Below are 17880 nucleotides of genomic sequence, written 5' to 3'. Positions count from 1 at the left end.
AGCGCCCGGCCGGATTCATTATTTTTAAAAAGTGTCTCTTATCTCTATTATTGCATTTTCTTTTCTCTCTCTTTTCAAGCAGATGATGGGAGTCCAAGTATTAAGGTGACATGTGTTGCCCGTGCCCCCCTCCCCCCCCCCGTGTTCTTATTCATTTACCTCTCATGTTGTTCCAGCATATTGTGGGGGCACCAATGTTAAGGTCGGGTGCGTTGCCCTCTCCCAGCCTCCCCCCTCGGGTCAGAGCTTCAAGTGCGCCCATCCCCCAGTCGGTGCGTACCCACCCCATTCCTAATGGATGTGTATGCCCATCCCCTCCCCCCACCCGCCCGACACCCACCCGAAGAAGGTGATTCCTCTGTGTCCACTTAGGTGTCCATCGGTTCGTACCCATTTGCTGGTGAGCGCGAGCACGTGGTGCTCGTGTGTCCATTCTTGGGATACTTGGCTTACTGGAACGGGTTCCAGCTCTGGCCAGGAGAACCACGAGAGGTGCCCCCTCACCGCTGCTCCTCATAGCCGAATAGCACTCCGTGGTGTCCACGCGCCACATTTTATTTACCCACTCGTGGGTCGATGGGCACTCGGGTGGCTTCCAGGTCTTTGCGATTGTGACTTGTGCCCTGACACTAACCCTAACCCTTACCCAGCCCGTCTCCTCCACGGCCCCTGCCTGACTGACTCCTTCCCGCCCGGCCTATCACCTGTCACCGTCCTCTGCCCCTGCCTGACACGCTCGTCCCCGCCCGGGCCGTCACCGTCCTCGGCCCCTGCCTGACGGGGCTCCTCCGTCGCCTGGGCCTTCCAAGGGCTTGGTGTGGACGCTGGTTCCAGGACGCCCTCCCAGGAACCCGGTAGCAGGGCGGCCGCAGCGTCTCGTGCAACCCAACCGTCCGCCGGCTGGCCGCCGTCGCTAAGTGGCCTGCGGGGGACGTGCTCCCGCTGTGCCGTGGGGGCCCAGCCTGGTGTCTTCTCTGAGGCCCCGCGGCTGCCGCTCCCCGCAAGGGGATAGCCGCGGAGGTGGGGACCGCCTCCTCATGGGGACGTATACCCAGCTCTCCACGTCGGATTCCGGGGCTCTCTGTCCTGCCAGAAGGCCCAGCTGGCCTGCGGGTCCTTAGAGTGGCAAAAACATCCGAAAACTGAGATTGAGGGTCCGGTGGGTGTCTGCACTTTTGTGCTGGGCACCCCAGGGAGGCCCGGGGGCTGGCTGGACAACGTGGTCTGCTGGGCTGGGGGGGGGGTTTGGAGGAGCAACTGATGCCCTTTGCACTTTGGGTAGCAAGTGTCTGAGGTGTCTCTGGGCCCTGTGCCATGTGGGGGCGGGGGCGGGGGCGGGGTGGGAGGAGGAGGAGGAGGAGGAGGAGGAGGAGGAGGAGGAGGAGGAGGAGGAGGAGGAGGAGGTGGGAAGGGCCGTGGCCTGCAGTGGTGTTCCCCGGGGTGGCACAGCATGTGGCTTCTTCCACAGGCTGCTTGGCCTGGGCTCCCTGCACCTGGGCCTTTGGAGGACTGGCCCTGTGCTTGCCAACACTTCCTGCAGGGACCCAGAGCTGGGAGGTTGCATCTCTCAGCCCTGGGTCGGGCAGAGCCCCAGCGGGCCATGCCCACAACCTCTCTCAGCAGGGGTCCCCCAGAAGGCTCCTTTGGGACCAGGATTCTCTTGCGGGTGACTCTTTAAGGTCTGGCCCCTGGATGGAGGGGCACCAGGAGTAGAGGAGCAGGAAGGGGAAGGGGGTGGCCATGCGAGGGGACACTTTCAGGCCAAGTCCCAGCTTCAGTCTGATCCTCCTGGGAACCCCGGGGTGGACATCACACCTCCTGGTTGCCCCGCTCTGAGACAAGGAGCCGGGCTTCGCATTCCCACAGCAGCCAGTCGTGGGCTGAGGACACCTGGGGCGTTGGGAACTCCCTGGCTTCTCCTTGGTTTAACATCTGGAGCTGCTTGTGAATTGTGCCGCCACACACACCCGAGTGCAGGTGTCTTCTGCACAGACTGCGGGCCTCGCTCTTCTGAGTGCCGCTAGCTCGCGACCCACCCACGGGTGAACCTGGTCAGGGTACTTTCTCTCAGGGGCAGACTCTGATCCGGGCGGGCTACCGGTGTCTCTGTTTGCTCCTTTCTTTCTTCCACTTCGGGAAAGGCTTCCTTACTGGGTGTGGAAATCTCTTATGCCTTTCCTCGCCTATTCTGTCAGCTCTAAAATTCTCTTTCGGTTGCCACCCTCACAGATGGATTAGGAAACTCTTTGCGGTGCACTCATTAGTGAAATGACCTCAATGACGCTGGAATCCAATATCTAATGGCCGATTTTTAGCGAGTCCACACGCCAGGGTGGTTGGGGTCCAGTGCAGCCCCGGCCAGGCCCAGGCCCCTTGGACTGGGCCACAGGAGGACACAGAGGAGGGTCCCGGCCCCCACGGTAGCGGTGCGGGCAGTTCTCCAAGGGCTTGGGTGTTTTCCAGAGGGAGGAGATGGAGGGGACTGATTTCTTCAGCGCCCCACAAACCACGCCACCCCACCCCACCCCACCCATGGGACACATCCCGAGAGAGAGAGAGACGCCCCATACACTGGCTCCCCTCCCCCGTGCGCTGTGCCCCAGCCCTGGCCCGGGGGAATAGGCGGCCGCCGGGCCACAGGGTGGGGGGCGCAGCTGAAAGGGGTTGTGGGGGAGGGCCGCCCCTGGCTGGGGTCAAAGGGCGAGCGCCCCGCCCCTCCCGCCCGTGCGCAGTCTGCGGCCCCGGCGCGCTGGGGGTGGGGGGCGGGGAGGTGAAGGAGGCCAGGCGAGGAGAGGAGGGGGGCTTGAAGGTCTCCACCTTGGCGGGTCCAGCCGTGGAGGCGCATCTTGTGTGAGTGTGAGTGAGTGAGTGAGTGAGTGTGAGTGTGAGTGTGTGTGTGTACAGAGACAGCCCCCAACCCCGGCCCGCCGCTCCCTGCCCGCCCCGCCTGTCACCCCCCGTCCCTCGGAGCCCGCGGGACCCGGCCGGCGAACTCAACAGGCCCGACCCGGCGCGGGGCCTGGGGCGGGAGGAGGCGGCGGGGAAGCGCAGAGAGGCTCGGCTTCTTGAGCGGGGCAGGGGCGCCCTCCGCCGTCCACGGCCACACCACCCCGAACGCGCCCGATCCCGTCTGGTCTCGGAAGCTAAGCAGGGTCGGGCCTGGTTAGAACTTGGATGGGAGACCGCCCGGTGTATACCGGGTGCCGTAGGCTTCTTCTTTTTTTTTTTTTGCCTCTGGTTCTGTCGCGTTTCTGGGAGTGCGGGGGCGGCCCGGGGTGGGGGTGACCCCCACCCTCAGCGCCCGCCGCGGTGCCTGGCGCCCCAGCCCGCACCGTTGGGCCTCCTCTTGTCCCGAGCCGTGACACCGCCGCCACGCGGCAGCATGCGTGGCTTCTGGACAGTCAGGTCTCAGACCAAAGGTCTGCTCTGTGGGAGCCGACACGCTGGAGGAAACCTTGAGAGTCTGAGAGGGGAGGGAGTTCCAGAAGAAGGCCAGGATGTCATTTTGAGGGAGTATGTGACCAGAACTCCTCCCGTTGCTTTTGGGGTTCTATGGGCTACACGTAGGAATCTTTGGTGGTGGCACCTGATGTTCGGGGATCCGGAGTCACACCCAGACCTGCTCCACAGGCCTCCTTTTACTTTTCTCTTCGGATTCATTTTTTTTTTTTTTTTTTTGAGACAGAGTCTCGGTTTGTTGCCCAGGCTAGAGTGAGTGCCGTGGCGTCAGCCTAGCTCACAGCAACTTCAAACTCCTGGGCTCGAGTGATCCTTCTGCCTCAGCCTCCAGGGTAGCTGGGACTGCAGGCATGCGCCACCATGCCCCGCTAATTTTTTATATATATATCAGTTGGCCAATTAATTTCTTTCTATTTATAGTAGAGACGGGGTCTCGCTCTTGCTCAGGCTGGTTTTGAACTCCTGACCTTGAGCAATCCGCCCGCCTCGGCCTCCCAAGAGCTAGGATTACAGGCGTGAGCCACAGCGCCCGGCCGGATTCATTATTTTTAAAAAGTGTCTCTTATCTCTATTATTGCATTTTCTTTTCTCTCTCTTTTCAAGCAGATGATGGGAGTCCAAGTATTAAGGTGACATGTGTTGCCCGTGCCCCCCTCCCCCCCCCCGTGTTCTTATTCATTTACCTCTCATGTTGTTCCAGCATATTGTGGGGGCACCAATGTTAAGGTCGGGTGCGTTGCCCTCTCCCAGCCTCCCCCCTCGGGTCAGAGCTTCAAGTGCGCCCATCCCCCAGTCGGTGCGTACCCACCCCATTCCTAATGGATGTGTATGCCCATCCCCTCCCCCCACCCGCCCGACACCCACCCGAAGAAGGTGATTCCTCTGTGTCCACTTAGGTGTCCATCGGTTCGTACCCATTTGCTGGTGAGCGCGAGCACGTGGTGCTCGTGTGTCCATTCTTGGGATACTTGGCTTACTGGAACGGGTTCCAGCTCTGGCCAGGAGAACCACGAGAGGTGCCCCCTCACCGCTGCTCCTCATAGCCGAATAGCACTCCGTGGTGTCCACGCGCCACATTTTATTTACCCACTCGTGGGTCGATGGGCACTCGGGTGGCTTCCAGGTCTTTGCGATTGTGACTTGTGCCCTGACACTAACCCTAACCCTTACCCAGCCCGTCTCCTCCACGGCCCCTGCCTGACTGACTCCTTCCCGCCCGGCCTATCACCTGTCACCGTCCTCTGCCCCTGCCTGACACGCTCGTCCCCGCCCGGGCCGTCACCGTCCTCGGCCCCTGCCTGACGGGGCTCCTCCGTCGCCTGGGCCTTCCAAGGGCTTGGTGTGGACGCTGGTTCCAGGACGCCCTCCCAGGAACCCGGTAGCAGGGCGGCCGCAGCGTCTCGTGCAACCCAACCGTCCGCCGGCTGGCCGCCGTCGCTAAGTGGCCTGCGGGGGACGTGCTCCCGCTGTGCCGTGGGGGCCCAGCCTGGTGTCTTCTCTGAGGCCCCGCGGCTGCCGCTCCCCGCAAGGGGATAGCCGCGGAGGTGGGGACCGCCTCCTCATGGGGACGTATACCCAGCTCTCCACGTCGGATTCCGGGGCTCTCTGTCCTGCCAGAAGGCCCAGCTGGCCTGCGGGTCCTTAGAGTGGCAAAAACATCCGAAAACTGAGATTGAGGGTCCGGTGGGTGTCTGCACTTTTGTGCTGGGCACCCCAGGGAGGCCCGGGGGCTGGCTGGACAACGTGGTCTGCTGGGCTGGGGGGGGGGTTTGGAGGAGCAACTGATGCCCTTTGCACTTTGGGTAGCAAGTGTCTGAGGTGTCTCTGGGCCCTGTGCCATGTGGGGGCGGGGGCGGGGGCGGGGTGGGAGGAGGAGGAGGAGGAGGAGGAGGAGGAGGAGGAGGAGGAGGAGGTGGGAAGGGCCGTGGCCTGCAGTGGTGTTCCCCGGGGTGGCACAGCATGTGGCTTCTTCCACAGGCTGCTTGGCCTGGGCTCCCTGCACCTGGGCCTTTGGAGGACTGGCCCTGTGCTTGCCAACACTTCCTGCAGGGACCCAGAGCTGGGAGGTTGCATCTCTCAGCCCTGGGTCGGGCAGAGCCCCAGCGGGCCATGCCCACAACCTCTCTCAGCAGGGGTCCCCCAGAAGGCTCCTTTGGGACCAGGATTCTCTTGCGGGTGACTCTTTAAGGTCTGGCCCCTGGATGGAGGGGCACCAGGAGTAGAGGAGCAGGAAGGGGAAGGGGGTGGCCATGCGAGGGGACACTTTCAGGCCAAGTCCCAGCTTCAGTCTGATCCTCCTGGGAACCCCGGGGTGGACATCACACCTCCTGGTTGCCCCGCTCTGAGACAAGGAGCCGGGCTTCGCATTCCCACAGCAGCCAGTCGTGGGCTGAGGACACCTGGGGCGTTGGGAACTCCCTGGCTTCTCCTTGGTTTAACATCTGGAGCTGCTTGTGAATTGTGCCGCCACACACACCCGAGTGCAGGTGTCTTCTGCACAGACTGCGGGCCTCGCTCTTCTGAGTGCCGCTAGCTCGCGACCCACCCACGGGTGAACCTGGTCAGGGTACTTTCTCTCAGGGGCAGACTCTGATCCGGGCGGGCTACCGGTGTCTCTGTTTGCTCCTTTCTTTCTTCCACTTCGGGAAAGGCTTCCTTACTGGGTGTGGAAATCTCCTATGCCTTTCCTCGCCTATTCTGTCAGCTCTAAAATTCTCTTTCGGTTGCCACCCTCACAGATGGATTAGGAAACTCTTTGCGGTGCACTCATTAGTGAAATGACCTCAATGACGCTGGAATCCAATATCTAATGGCCGATTTTTAGCGAGTCCACACGCCAGGGTGGTTGGGGTCCAGTGCAGCCCCGGCCAGGCCCAGGCCCCTTGGACTGGGCCACAGGAGGACACAGAGGAGGGTCCCGGCCCCCACGGTAGCGGTGCGGGCAGTTCTCCAAGGGCTTGGGTGTTTTCCAGAGGGAGGAGATGGAGGGGACTGATTTCTTCAGCGCCCCACAAACCACGCCACCCCACCCCACCCCACCCATGGGACACATCCCGAGAGAGAGAGAGACGCCCCATACACTGGCTCCCCTCCCCCGTGCGCTGTGCCCCAGCCCTGGCCCGGGGGAATAGGCGGCCGCCGGGCCACAGGGTGGGGGGCGCAGCTGAAAGGGGTTGTGGGGGAGGGCCGCCCCTGGCTGGGGTCAAAGGGCGAGCGCCCCGCCCCTCCCGCCCGTGCGCAGTCTGCGGCCCCGGCGCGCTGGGGGTGGGGGGCGGGGAGGTGAAGGAGGCCAGGCGAGGAGAGGAGGGGGGCTTGAAGGTCTCCACCTTGGCGGGTCCAGCCGTGGAGGCGCATCTTGTGTGAGTGTGAGTGAGTGAGTGAGTGTGAGTGTGAGTGTGTGTGTGTACAGAGACAGCCCCCAACCCCGGCCCGCCGCTCCCTGCCCGCCCCGCCTGTCACCCCCCGTCCCTCGGAGCCCGCGGGACCCGGCCGGCGAACTCAACAGGCCCGACCCGGCGCGGGGCCTGGGGCGGGAGGAGGCGGCGGGGAAGCGCAGAGAGGCTCGGCTTCTTGAGCGGGGCAGGGGCGCCCTCCGCCGTCCACGGCCACACCACCCCGAACGCGCCCGATCCCGTCTGGTCTCGGAAGCTAAGCAGGGTCGGGCCTGGTTAGAACTTGGATGGGAGACCGCCCGGTGTATACCGGGTGCCGTAGGCTTCTTCTTTTTTTTTTTTTGCCTCTGGTTCTGTCGCCTTTCTGGGAGTGCGGGGGCGGCCCGGGGTGGGGGTGACCCCCACCCTCAGCGCCCGCCGCGGTGCCTGGCGCCCCAGCCCGCACCGTTGGGCCTCCTCTTGTCCCGAGCCGTGACACCGCCGCCACGCGGCAGCATGCGTGGCTTCTGGACAGTCAGGTCTCAGACCAAAGGTCTGCTCTGTGGGAGCCGACACGCTGGAGGAAACCTTGAGAGTCTGAGAGGGGAGGGAGTTCCAGAAGAAGGCCAGGATGTCATTTTGAGGGAGTATGTGACCAGAACTCCTCCCGTTGCTTTTGGGGTTCTATGGGCTACACGTAGGAATCTTTGGTGGTGGCACCTGATGTTCGGGGATCCGGAGTCACACCCAGACCTGCTCCACAGGCCTCCTTTTACTTTTCTCTTCGGATTCATTTTTTTTTTTTTTTTTTTGAGACAGAGTCTCGGTTTGTTGCCCAGGCTAGAGTGAGTGCCGTGGCGTCAGCCTAGCTCACAGCAACTTCAAACTCCTGGGCTCGAGTGATCCTTCTGCCTCAGCCTCCAGGGTAGCTGGGACTGCAGGCATGCGCCACCATGCCCCGCTAATTTTTTATATATATATCAGTTGGCCAATTAATTTCTTTCTATTTATAGTAGAGACGGGGTCTCGCTCTTGCTCAGGCTGGTTTTGAACTCCTGACCTTGAGCAATCCGCCCGCCTCGGCCTCCCAAGAGCTAGGATTACAGGCGTGAGCCACAGCGCCCGGCCGGATTCATTATTTTTAAAAAGTGTCTCTTATCTCTATTATTGCATTTTCTTTTCTCTCTCTTTTCAAGCAGATGATGGGAGTCCAAGTATTAAGGTGACATGTGTTGCCCGTGCCCCCCTCCCCCCCCCCGTGTTCTTATTCATTTACCTCTCATGTTGTTCCAGCATATTGTGGGGGCACCAATGTTAAGGTCGGGTGCGTTGCCCTCTCCCAGCCTCCCCCCTCGGGTCAGAGCTTCAAGTGCGCCCATCCCCCAGTCGGTGCGTACCCACCCCATTCCTAATGGATGTGTATGCCCATCCCCTCCCCCCACCCGCCCGACACCCACCAGAAGAAGGTGATTCCTCTGTGTCCACTTAGGTGTCCATCGGTTCGTACCCATTTGCTGGTGAGCGCGAGCACGTGGTGCTCGTGTGTCCATTCTTGGGATACTTGGCTTACTGGAACGGGTTCCAGCTCTGGCCAGGAGAACCACGAGAGGTGCCCCCTCACCGCTGCTCCTCATAGCCGAATAGCACTCCGTGGTGTCCACGCGCCACATTTTATTTACCCACTCGTGGGTCGATGGGCACTCGGGTGGCTTCCAGGTCTTTGCGATTGTGACTTGTGCCCTGACACTAACCCTAACCCTTACCCAGCCCGTCTCCTCCACGGCCCCTGCCTGACTGACTCCTTCCCGCCCGGCCTATCACCTGTCACCGTCCTCTGCCCCTGCCTGACACGCTCGTCCCCGCCCGGGCCGTCACCGTCCTCGGCCCCTGCCTGACGGGGCTCCTCCGTCGCCTGGGCCTTCCAAGGGCTTGGTGTGGACGCTGGTTCCAGGACGCCCTCCCAGGAACCCGGTAGCAGGGCGGCCGCAGCGTCTCGTGCAACCCAACCGTCCGCCGGCTGGCCGCCGTCGCTAAGTGGCCTGCGGGGGACGTGCTCCCGCTGTGCCGTGGGGGCCCAGCCTGGTGTCTTCTCTGAGGCCCCGCGGCTGCCGCTCCCCGCAAGGGGATAGCCGCGGAGGTGGGGACCGCCTCCTCATGGGGACGTATACCCAGCTCTCCACGTCGGATTCCGGGGCTCTCTGTCCTGCCAGAAGGCCCAGCTGGCCTGCGGGTCCTTAGAGTGGCAAAAACATCCGAAAACTGAGATTGAGGGTCCGGTGGGTGTCTGCACTTTTGTGCTGGGCACCCCAGGGAGGCCCGGGGGCTGGCTGGACAACGTGGTCTGCTGGGCTGGGGGGGGGGGTTTGGAGGAGCAACTGATGCCCTTTGCACTTTGGGTAGCAAGTGTCTGAGGTGTCTCTGGGCCCTGTGCCATGTGGGGGCGGGGGCGGGGGCGGGGTGGGAGGAGGAGGAGGAGGAGGAGGAGGAGGAGGAGGAGGAGGAGGAGGAGGAGGTGGGAAGGGCCGTGGCCTGCAGTGGTGTTCCCCGGGGTGGCACAGCATGTGGCTTCTTCCACAGGCTGCTTGGCCTGGGCTCCCTGCACCTGGGCCTTTGGAGGACTGGCCCTGTGCTTGCCAACACTTCCTGCAGGGACCCAGAGCTGGGAGGTTGCATCTCTCAGCCCTGGGTCGGGCAGAGCCCCAGCGGGCCATGCCCACAACCTCTCTCAGCAGGGGTCCCCCAGAAGGCTCCTTTGGGACCAGGATTCTCTTGCGGGTGACTCTTTAAGGTCTGGCCCCTGGATGGAGGGGCACCAGGAGTAGAGGAGCAGGAAGGGGAAGGGGGTGGCCATGCGAGGGGACACTTTCAGGCCAAGTCCCAGCTTCAGTCTGATCCTCCTGGGAACCCCGGGGTGGACATCACACCTCCTGGTTGCCCCGCTCTGAGACAAGGAGCCGGGCTTCGCATTCCCACAGCAGCCAGTCGTGGGCTGAGGACACCTGGGGCGTTGGGAACTCCCTGGCTTCTCCTTGGTTTAACATCTGGAGCTGCTTGTGAATTGTGCCGCCACACACACCCGAGTGCAGGTGTCTTCTGCACAGACTGCGGGCCTCGCTCTTCTGAGTGCCGCTAGCTCGCGACCCACCCACGGGTGAACCTGGTCAGGGTACTTTCTCTCAGGGGCAGACTCTGATCCGGGCGGGCTACCGGTGTCTCTGTTTGCTCCTTTCTTTCTTCCACTTCGGGAAAGGCTTCCTTACTGGGTGTGGAAATCTCTTATGCCTTTCCTCGCCTATTCTGTCAGCTCTAAAATTCTCTTTCGGTTGCCACCCTCACAGATGGATTAGGAAACTCTTTGCGGTGCACTCATTAGTGAAATGACCTCAATGACGCTGGAATCCAATATCTAATGGCCGATTTTTAGCGAGTCCACACGCCAGGGTGGTTGGGGTCCAGTGCAGCCCCGGCCAGGCCCAGGCCCCTTGGACTGGGCCACAGGAGGACACAGAGGAGGGTCCCGGCCCCCACGGTAGCGGTGCGGGCAGTTCTCCAAGGGCTTGGGTGTTTTCCAGAGGGAGGAGATGGAGGGGACTGATTTCTTCAGCGCCCCACAAACCACGCCACCCCACCCCACCCCACCCATGGGACACATCCCGAGAGAGAGAGAGACGCCCCATACACTGGCTCCCCTCCCCCGTGCGCTGTGCCCCAGCCCTGGCCCGGGGGAATAGGCGGCCGCCGGGCCACAGGGTGGGGGGCGCAGCTGAAAGGGGTTGTGGGGGAGGGCCGCCCCTGGCTGGGGTCAAAGGGCGAGCGCCCCGCCCCTCCCGCCCGTGCGCAGTCTGCGGCCCCGGCGCGCTGGGGGTGGGGGGCGGGGAGGTGAAGGAGGCCAGGCGAGGAGAGGAGGGGGGCTTGAAGGTCTCCACCTTGGCGGGTCCAGCCGTGGAGGCGCATCTTGTGTGAGTGTGAGTGAGTGAGTGAGTGTGAGTGTGAGTGTGTGTGTGTACAGAGACAGCCCCCAACCCCGGCCCGCCGCTCCCTGCCCGCCCCGCCTGTCACCCCCCGTCCCTCGGAGCCCGCGGGACCCGGCCGGCGAACTCAACAGGCCCGACCCGGCGCGGGGCCTGGGGCGGGAGGAGGCGGCGGGGAAGCGCAGAGAGGCTCGGCTTCTTGAGCGGGGCAGGGGCGCCCTCCGCCGTCCACGGCCACACCACCCCGAACGCGCCCGATCCCGTCTGGTCTCGGAAGCTAAGCAGGGTCGGGCCTGGTTAGAACTTGGATGGGAGACCGCCCGGTGTATACCGGGTGCCGTAGGCTTCTTCTTTTTTTTTTTTTGCCTCTGGTTCTGTCGCCTTTCTGGGAGTGCGGGGGCGGCCCGGGGTGGGGGTGACCCCCACCCTCAGCGCCCGCCGCGGTGCCTGGCGCCCCAGCCCGCACCGTTGGGCCTCCTCTTGTCCCGAGCCGTGACACCGCCGCCACGCGGCAGCATGCGTGGCTTCTGGACAGTCAGGTCTCAGACCAAAGGTCTGCTCTGTGGGAGCCGACACGCTGGAGGAAACCTTGAGAGTCTGAGAGGGGAGGGAGTTCCAGAAGAAGGCCAGGATGTCATTTTGAGGGAGTATGTGACCAGAACTCCTCCCGTTGCTTTTGGGGTTCTATGGGCTACACGTAGGAATCTTTGGTGGTGGCACCTGATGTTCGGGGATCCGGAGTCACACCCAGACCTGCTCCACAGGCCTCCTTTTACTTTTCTCTTCGGATTCATTTTTTTTTTTTTTTTTTTGAGACAGAGTCTCGGTTTGTTGCCCAGGCTAGAGTGAGTGCCGTGGCGTCAGCCTAGCTCACAGCAACTTCAAACTCCTGGGCTCGAGTGATCCTTCTGCCTCAGCCTCCAGGGTAGCTGGGACTGCAGGCATGCGCCACCATGCCCCGCTAATTTTTTATATATATATCAGTTGGCCAATTAATTTCTTTCTATTTATAGTAGAGACGGGGTCTCGCTCTTGCTCAGGCTGGTTTTGAACTCCTGACCTTGAGCAATCCGCCCGCCTCGGCCTCCCAAGAGCTAGGATTACAGGCGTGAGCCACAGCGCCCGGCCGGATTCATTATTTTTAAAAAGTGTCTCTTATCTCTATTATTGCATTTTCTTTTCTCTCTCTTTTCAAGCAGATGATGGGAGTCCAAGTATTAAGGTGACATGTGTTGCCCGTGCCCCCCTCCCCCCCCCCCGTGTTCTTATTCATTTACCTCTCATGTTGTTCCAGCATATTGTGGGGGCACCAATGTTAAGGTCGGGTGCGTTGCCCTCTCCCAGCCTCCCCCCTCGGGTCAGAGCTTCAAGTGCGCCCATCCCCCAGTCGGTGCGTACCCACCCCATTCCTAATGGATGTGTATGCCCATCCCCTCCCCCCACCCGCCCGACACCCACCCGAAGAAGGTGATTCCTCTGTGTCCACTTAGGTGTCCATCGGTTCGTACCCATTTGCTGGTGAGCGCGAGCACGTGGTGCTCGTGTGTCCATTCTTGGGATACTTGGCTTACTGGAACGGGTTCCAGCTCTGGCCAGGAGAACCACGAGAGGTGCCCCCTCACCGCTGCTCCTCATAGCCGAATAGCACTCCGTGGTGTCCACGCGCCACATTTTATTTACCCACTCGTGGGTCGATGGGCACTCGGGTGGCTTCCAGGTCTTTGCGATTGTGACTTGTGCCCTGACACTAACCCTAACCCTTACCCAGCCCGTCTCCTCCACGGCCCCTGCCTGACTGACTCCTTCCCGCCCGGCCTATCACCTGTCACCGTCCTCTGCCCCTGCCTGACACGCTCGTCCCCGCCCGGGCCGTCACCGTCCTCGGCCCCTGCCTGACGGGGCTCCTCCGTCGCCTGGGCCTTCCAAGGGCTTGGTGTGGACGCTGGTTCCAGGACGCCCTCCCAGGAACCCGGTAGCAGGGCGGCCGCAGCGTCTCGTGCAACCCAACCGTCCGCCGGCTGGCCGCCGTCGCTAAGTGGCCTGCGGGGGACGTGCTCCCGCTGTGCCGTGGGGGCCCAGCCTGGTGTCTTCTCTGAGGCCCCGCGGCTGCCGCTCCCCGCAAGGGGATAGCCGCGGAGGTGGGGACCGCCTCCTCATGGGGACGTATACCCAGCTCTCCACGTCGGATTCCGGGGCTCTCTGTCCTGCCAGAAGGCCCAGCTGGCCTGCGGGTCCTTAGAGTGGCAAAAACATCCGAAAACTGAGATTGAGGGTCCGGTGGGTGTCTGCACTTTTGTGCTGGGCACCCCAGGGAGGCCCGGGGGCTGGCTGGACAACGTGGTCTGCTGGGCTGGGGGGGGGGTTTGGAGGAGCAACTGATGCCCTTTGCACTTTGGGTAGCAAGTGTCTGAGGTGTCTCTGGGCCCTGTGCCATGTGGGGGCGGGGGCGGGGGCGGGGTGGGAGGAGGAGGAGGAGGAGGAGGAGGAGGAGGAGGAGGAGGAGGAGGAGGAGGAGGAGGAGGTGGGAAGGGCCGTGGCCTGCAGTGGTGTTCCCCGGGGTGGCACAGCATGTGGCTTCTTCCACAGGCTGCTTGGCCTGGGCTCCCTGCACCTGGGCCTTTGGAGGACTGGCCCTGTGCTTGCCAACACTTCCTGCAGGGACCCAGAGCTGGGAGGTTGCATCTCTCAGCCCTGGGTCGGGCAGAGCCCCAGCGGGCCATGCCCACAACCTCTCTCAGCAGGGGTCCCCCAGAAGGCTCCTTTGGGACCAGGATTCTCTTGCGGGTGACTCTTTAAGGTCTGGCCCCTGGATGGAGGGGCACCAGGAGTAGAGGAGCAGGAAGGGGAAGGGGGTGGCCATGCGAGGGGACACTTTCAGGCCAAGTCCCAGCTTCAGTCTGATCCTCCTGGGAACCCCGGGGTGGACATCACACCTCCTGGTTGCCCCGCTCTGAGACAAGGAGCCGGGCTTCGCATTCCCACAGCAGCCAGTCGTGGGCTGAGGACACCTGGGGCGTTGGGAACTCCCTGGCTTCTCCTTGGTTTAACATCTGGAGCTGCTTGTGAATTGTGCCGCCACACACACCCGAGTGCAGGTGTCTTCTGCACAGACTGCGGGCCTCGCTCTTCTGAGTGCCGCTAGCTCGCGACCCACCCACGGGTGAACCTGGTCAGGGTACTTTCTCTCAGGGGCAGACTCTGATCCGGGCGGGCTACCGGTGTCTCTGTTTGCTCCTTTCTTTCTTCCACTTCGGGAAAGGCTTCCTTACTGGGTGTGGAAATCTCTTATGCCTTTCCTCGCCTATTCTGTCAGCTCTAAAATTCTCTTTCGGTTGCCACCCTCACAGATGGATTAGGAAACTCTTTGCGGTGCACTCATTAGTGAAATGACCTCAATGACGCTGGAATCCAATATCTAATGGCCGATTTTTAGCGAGTCCACACGCCAGGGTGGTTGGGGTCCAGTGCAGCCCCGGCCAGGCCCAGGCCCCTTGGACTGGGCCACAGGAGGACACAGAGGAGGGTCCCGGCCCCCACGGTAGCGGTGCGGGCAGTTCTCCAAGGGCTTGGGTGTTTTCCAGAGGGAGGAGATGGAGGGGACTGATTTCTTCAGCGCCCCACAAACCACGCCACCCCACCCCACCCCACCCATGGGACACATCCCGAGAGAGAGAGAGACGCCCCATACACTGGCTCCCCTCCCCCGTGCGCTGTGCCCCAGCCCTGGCCCGGGGGAATAGGCGGCCGCCGGGCCACAGGGTGGGGGGCGCAGCTGAAAGGGGTTGTGGGGGAGGGCCGCCCCTGGCTGGGGTCAAAGGGCGAGCGCCCCGCCCCTCCCGCCCGTGCGCAGTCTGCGGCCCCGGCGCGCTGGGGGTGGGGGGCGGGGAGGTGAAGGAGGCCAGGCGAGGAGAGGAGGGGGGCTTGAAGGTCTCCACCTTGGCGGGTCCAGCCGTGGAGGCGCATCTTGTGTGAGTGTGAGTGAGTGAGTGAGTGTGAGTGTGAGTGTGTGTGTGTACAGAGACAGCCCCCAACCCCGGCCCGCCGCTCCCTGCCCGCCCCGCCTGTCACCCCCCGTCCCTCGGAGCCCGCGGGACCCGGCCGGCGAACTCAACAGGCCCGACCCGGCGCGGGGCCTGGGGCGGGAGGAGGCGGCGGGGAAGCGCAGAGAGGCTCGGCTTCTTGAGCGGGGCAGGGGCGCCCTCCGCCGTCCACGGCCACACCACCCCGAACGCGCCCGATCCCGTCTGGTCTCGGAAGCTAAGCAGGGTCGGGCCTGGTTAGAACTTGGATGGGAGACCGCCCGGTGTATACCGGGTGCCGTAGGCTTCTTCTTTTTTTTTTTTTGCCTCTGGTTCTGTCGCCTTTCTGGGAGTGCGGGGGCGGCCCGGGGTGGGGGTGACCCCCACCCTCAGCGCCCGCCGCGGTGCCTGGCGCCCCAGCCCGCACCGTTGGGCCTCCTCTTGTCCCGAGCCGTGACACCGCCGCCACGCGGCAGCATGCGTGGCTTCTGGACAGTCAGGTCTCAGACCAAAGGTCTGCTCTGTGGGAGCCGACACGCTGGAGGAAACCTTGAGAGTCTGAGAGGGGAGGGAGTTCCAGAAGAAGGCCAGGATGTCATTTTGAGGGAGTATGTGACCAGAACTCCTCCCGTTGCTTTTGGGGTTCTATGGGCTACACGTAGGAATCTTTGGTGGTGGCACCTGATGTTCGGGGATCCGGAGTCACACCCAGACCTGCTCCACAGGCCTCCTTTTACTTTTCTCTTCGGATTCATTTTTTTTTTTTTTTTTTTGAGACAGAGTCTCGGTTTGTTGCCCAGGCTAGAGTGAGTGCCGTGGCGTCAGCCTAGCTCACAGCAACTTCAAACTCCTGGGCTCGAGTGATCCTTCTGCCTCAGCCTCCAGGGTAGCTGGGACTGCAGGCATGCGCCACCATGCCCCGCTAATTTTTTATATATATATCAGTTGGCCAATTAATTTCTTTCTATTTATAGTAGAGACGGGGTCTCGCTCTTGCTCAGGCTGGTTTTGAACTCCTGACCTTGAGCAATCCGCCCGCCTCGGCCTCCCAAGAGCTAGGATTACAGGCGTGAGCCACAGCGCCCGGCCGGATTCATTATTTTTAAAAAGTGTCTCTTATCTCTATTATTGCATTTTCTTTTCTCTCTCTTTTCAAGCAGATGATGGGAGTCCAAGTATTAAGGTGACATGTGTTGCCCGTGCCCCCCTCCCCCCCCCCCGTGTTCTTATTCATTTACCTCTCATGTTGTTCCAGCATATTGTGGGGGCACCAATGTTAAGGTCGGGTGCGTTGCCCTCTCCCAGCCTCCCCCCTCGGGTCAGAGCTTCAAGTGCGCCCATCCCCCAGTCGGTGCGTACCCACCCCATTCCTAATGGATGTGTATGCCCATCCCCTCCCCCCACCCGCCCGACACCCACCCGAAGAAGGTGATTCCTCTGTGTCCACTTAGGTGTCCATCGGTTCGTACCCATTTGCTGGTGAGCGCGAGCACGTGGTGCTCGTGTGTCCATTCTTGGGATACTTGGCTTACTGGAACGGGTTCCAGCTCTGGCCAGGAGAACCACGAGAGGTGCCCCCTCACCGCTGCTCCTCATAGCCGAATAGCACTCCGTGGTGTCCACGCGCCACATTTTATTTACCCACTCGTGGGTCGATGGGCACTCGGGTGGCTTCCAGGTCTTTGCGATTGTGACTTGTGCCCTGACACTAACCCTAACCCTTACCCAGCCCGTCTCCTCCACGGCCCCTGCCTGACTGACTCCTTCCCGCCCGGCCTATCACCTGTCACCGTCCTCTGCCCCTGCCTGACACGCTCGTCCCCGCCCGGGCCGTCACCGTCCTCGGCCCCTGCCTGACGGGGCTCCTCCGTCGCCTGGGCCTTCCAAGGGCTTGGTGTGGACGCTGGTTCCAGGACGCCCTCCCAGGAACCCGGTAGCAGGGCGGCCGCAGCGTCTCGTGCAACCCAACCGTCCGCCGGCTGGCCGCCGTCGCTAAGTGGCCTGCGGGGGACGTGCTCCCGCTGTGCCGTGGGGGCCCAGCCTGGTGTCTTCTCTGAGGCCCCGCGGCTGCCGCTCCCCGCAAGGGGATAGCCGCGGAGGTGGGGACCGCCTCCTCATGGGGACGTATACCCAGCTCTCCACGTCGGATTCCGGGGCTCTCTGTCCTGCCAGAAGGCCCAGCTGGCCTGCGGGTCCTTAGAGTGGCAAAAACATCCGAAAACTGAGATTGAGGGTCCGGTGGGTGTCTGCACTTTTGTGCTGGGCACCCCAGGGAGGCCCGGGGGCTGGCTGGACAACGTGGTCTGCTGGGCTGGGGGGGGGGTTTGGAGGAGCAACTGATGCCCTTTGCACTTTGGGTAGCAAGTGTCTGAGGTGTCTCTGGGCCCTGTGCCATGTGGGGGCGGGGGCGGGGGCGGGGTGGGAGGAGGAGGAGGAGGAGGAGGAGGAGGAGGAGGAGGAGGAGGAGGAGGAGGAGGAGGAGGTGGGAAGGGCCGTGGCCTGCAGTGGTGTTCCCCGGGGTGGCACAGCATGTGGCTTCTTCCACAGGCTGCTTGGCCTGGGCTCCCTGCACCTGGGCCTTTGGAGGACTGGCCCTGTGCTTGCCAACACTTCCTGCAGGGACCCAGAGCTGGGAGGTTGCATCTCTCAGCCCTGGGTCGGGCAGAGCCCCAGCGGGCCATGCCCACAACCTCTCTCAGCAGGGGTCCCCCAGAAGGCTCCTTTGGGACCAGGATTCTCTTGCGGGTGACTCTTTAAGGTCTGGCCCCTGGATGGAGGGGCACCAGGAGTAGAGGAGCAGGAAGGGGAAGGGGGTGGCCATGCGAGGGGACACTTTCAGGCCAAGTCCCAGCTTCAGTCTGATCCTCCTGGGAACCCCGGGGTGGACATCACACCTCCTGGTTGCCCCGCTCTGAGACAAGGAGCCGGGCTTCGCATTCCCACAGCAGCCAGTCGTGGGCTGAGGACACCTGGGGCGTTGGGAACTCCCTGGCTTCTCCTTGGTTTAACATCTGGAGCTGCTTGTGAATTGTGCCGCCACACACACCCGAGTGCAGGTGT

At 62.6% G+C, this 17880-nt stretch overlaps 4 pseudogenes; all 4 read left to right on the top strand.

The window, feature by feature from the left end:
* The first annotated feature begins 3092 nt into the window (after positions 1-3092).
* LOC142870178 (uncharacterized) lies at positions 3093-3212 on the top strand (annotated as a pseudogene).
* Positions 3213-7056: 3844 nt separating this feature from the next.
* On the top strand, positions 7057-7176 carry LOC142870177 (uncharacterized; annotated as a pseudogene).
* A 3851-nt stretch (positions 7177-11027) lies between these two features.
* Positions 11028-11147, top strand: LOC142870176 (uncharacterized; annotated as a pseudogene).
* Positions 11148-15007: 3860 nt separating this feature from the next.
* On the top strand, positions 15008-15127 carry LOC142870175 (uncharacterized; annotated as a pseudogene).
* Positions 15128-17880: the final 2753 nt, after the last annotated feature.

The sequence above is a fragment of the Microcebus murinus genome, chromosome 3, assembly GCF_040939455.1.
Source record: "Microcebus murinus isolate Inina chromosome 3, M.murinus_Inina_mat1.0, whole genome shotgun sequence".
Taxonomy (NCBI): domain Eukaryota; kingdom Metazoa; phylum Chordata; class Mammalia; order Primates; family Cheirogaleidae; genus Microcebus; species Microcebus murinus.
This window is presented reverse-complemented; position numbering and strand designations above follow the sequence as displayed.